Consider the following 3,822-nt stretch of genomic DNA (forward strand, 5'->3'; position numbering starts at 1 on the left):
TCTCCTCTATCCTTATCTTTCTTACATCTTTATATTTCTCAATCCACTTTTGCATCACAGAAGTGTTAAGTAGACAAAATGTAATGACCTTTTTGTGCATGGACTCATCCATCTTTCGAATGCATCCTTTTCCATGTGATACCATTCGTTCATCCTCATCATTATACATAAATCTAGGCATAGATGGATCGATTTGTTTCAAATATTTAGAGATGTATATGAGGGATTCTTGCACCACCCATCCCTCTGCCATGCTTCCTTTTGGCCTTGCCCTTTGCCTCACAAATCCCTTCAAGGTTTTCATGAGAAGAGTTCAAGAAAGAACATCTACCGGCTATGAACAACACCACATATAGCCACCTCATCCACCAAATGTCCTAGAAGGTGTAATTGAGTTGTGAGTATGCTTCTTAGAAAGATTTTCTTAATCATACACATAGCCTCAATTTACTCAATTCGAGCCTTCTCTCAATAAAATCTGGATGAATCTCCTTTGACACTATCCACCTATTCAACAAAGGAAGAAATGATAAATTAACGAAGAATAGACAATTTCAAAGCTATATGAAGGCTATATGTTATACCAAAAGCACAAATCTATAGTTTTGATTAGAAATCACCTTACCAATCCACCTAATTTATAGATGGCATTACGAGATTTCTCTTCTTCACACCAATTGATATTGGAAGTTTAAACTAGTGAAATGATTTTTAAAACAATAAAAGATCAATATAGACTCCACACAACATAAACCGAGGAGTGCCCAAAAAATAGATAATAGTTATGTACATACCAATCATGTGATTTGAGACCATACAATTGATGCTCACCCTTGTTTTTTGTTATTGTAAATGCACCCTTTAATGAGTGCATTACAGTGGTTGGTGTACGAAAACATGAAATTTAAACTCTAGCCATCCATCCTCAATGTGAGCCCAAGTTGATGAGTCGGTAGGAATCCTTATCATGCCATTGGTTGAACGATGGTTCACATGCCATGTCATTAGCTCAGCAATGGATTGACAGTGGAACATATGTTGAAATGCGAGGTATAATGGGAAAGTGTATCAATACCTTTTGTGAAAATTTTACACCCAGTAAATCCTTCCTGTAAAGATCCTCTCCACAAATTGGACATTGCATGACATTGGCAAAGGCACCTCTGAATACTACACAATCATTACGGCATGCATGAATTCAAGTGTAATCCATATCAAGCTTAGAAAGTATTTTTTGAGCATCATTTCTTTTGGCGGGCATCAAATTGTTTCTTGGGAACATCTTCTTTAATAATTAGAGTAGGCTATTCACACTATTATCGCTCCATCCATATGTTGTTTGCAAGTTGAGGATTTCCAAGTATGCTCGCAACATTGAGTACTTTGCACCCTCATACAATGGTGTGTTAGCCTCCTTGTGTAACACATACTCTCTTTCATGTGTTTCAAAGTTAGGTGTCTCTTTCTCACCCTCACTTTGAAAAAGCGAGTGATCATCTCCTCCGTGACATCCTCTTCCTCTATCTCATGTGGAGGAAATCTTGGGTCTTTCAAATGTACTGAACATGCTCCACTTTCCGATTTGTGCTCCTTACGATGCTTGTACTCCTTTCTCAAGTTTCCCCCACCAATGACATAAAAATGAGGCATATTGTGTAGTACTTGTGCCCTTGTCCATGCCCTTGTCATCCAAATGAACCATATTTAGAAATGACACTCAACATTACATATGGAAAACCATGAGTTTACATATCATCTCAATATATTAACCGAGTAATTAGTTGGCATCATCAAGTTAGCTCAAAAAATCTCCATTTTCTAAATGCTCCAATGTTACTCAACATTCACATACACAAACATTCTTGCATCTTGCACATGAATAAGAGATTCTTCTTCACAACCACTCTAAACCTCAAATTAATGGTGACCCATCATATCTAAACTAGTATAAGACATCTGTATTGGGCATAAAAAGTGTGCAATTAAAAAACTAAATATGAATACATGCACTAAATCTAGTATGTCAACGGTATATGCATAGATTTGCTCTTTGGATTTTCCCAGCGTCGCTATAAACACTATAGGAGTTGTTATAAGCACCGCTAGGCATCGTTCTCCCCCAAAGAATTCCCTCCACTCCTTAGTTCCTGCACATACTCCTCTCCTCAATCAATCTAGCTCTATCACACACATTTGTACTCTTTATATTCCCCTTTCATTTCCCCTTCCACTTTATGAATCTCTTTCTCTTCATCACTATATGGCTATCGTGTGAGCTATTGAAGGTATTATTCTTTTCCTATTCATCACTCTCCATGTGATGGCATGACCTAATGATTAGGGTTTACTTCTATTATGCTTAACCTAATGATTAATAGGAAACATAATGAGATTAGGATTAAAGTTTAGAGTACTAACCTTCCATTTGCTTCTTCTCCTTTTCTTTTTTGTGAGAATGCTTAATGTGTATTGGTCTTTTGTAAGTCTCTTGTTTTTGCTAGGTACAGTTCATTAAATGTGTTACTAATCACTCTTTTACCTTTTTATGTTGTTTAGGTCTTGCACTAATCATCTCTTTTAGCTGGACAATATAGAGATAATCTCTATTTTTCTTGTACTCTTTAGGGTTTTGTATTTCTTGTGCAAGCTTTTAGGACTTTGTATTACTAATTACTTTGTTTAATCTTTTGTTTTGTAGGTCCTCTAATCCTCTCCTTCAACTTCACAAAAATGAGGAAAGCCCTCCAATCATTTATGTTTTTTTCTACCTATTATTGCATCCTTGGGTGCTGGGAGGTTTAAGGTTAACTTAGGCCTAAGCATGCATGCATCTAGCTTAAGCATAGAGCTTAATCTATGTATTAAGCTTAATGCATGCATTAAGCTATATGCAGTAAGCTTAATCTATGCATAGATCAAGTTTAATGCATAGATTGAGCTTAATGCATGTACATTAAGCTTAATGTAAAGATTAAGCTTAATGCATAGAGCTCTATCTATGCATAGATCTTAATGCATGCATTAAACTTAATGCATAGATTAAGCTTAATGCATGCATTAAGCTCTATGCATAGAGCTTAATCTATGAATTAAGATTAATGTATAGAGCTTAATACATGCATTAAACTCAATCTTTGCATTAAGCTCTATGCATTATGATTAATGCATAGATTAAGCTCTATGCATAGATTCCAATGCGTGCATGCGCTTAGTGCATGTATTAAGCTTAATGCAGATAGCCTAATGCATAGATTAATTTCTATGCATAGAATCCAATGCAAGCATCGAGCTTAATGCATGCAATAAGCTTAATCTATGTATTAAGCTTAATGCATACATTAAGCTTTATGCATAGAGTTTAATGCATTAAGCTTAATATTTGCATTAAGGTTAATGCATAGAGCTTAATACATTGGGCTTCATGCCTTATGTATTTATGCATAAAGCTTTTTTGATGTGGAGTGCTATGCATGGATGGAGAGTATAAGCTTTTTGAATGTTTATAATCTCTTATACATATATCATATATTTCTTATGCTCTCGTTTTCTATGCATAAGGTATTCTCTCTATACATAGAGTTTACATGTGTATAGACATATTCATCATAATGCTTGCTAGACCTCCTTATGTTAGAGTTCAGTGAGAAGTGACATTGCATGCTAATGTAAGGAGGTCATGCAAATATTGTGAAGTGGGATCCTCTCACATATTAGAGAATACATAGGCTCTATGCATGCATGCATGTAGATCAAGCATGGATGTGTAACTAAACATGTTCTTTTCTCATAAATATGTTACTAATCACTTTTTTTTCATGTTAT

This window comes from Cibotium barometz, chromosome 38, assembly GCF_041138505.1.
Source record: "Cibotium barometz isolate CiBa-2024 chromosome 38, ASM4113850v1, whole genome shotgun sequence".
Taxonomy (NCBI): domain Eukaryota; kingdom Viridiplantae; phylum Streptophyta; class Polypodiopsida; order Cyatheales; family Cibotiaceae; genus Cibotium; species Cibotium barometz.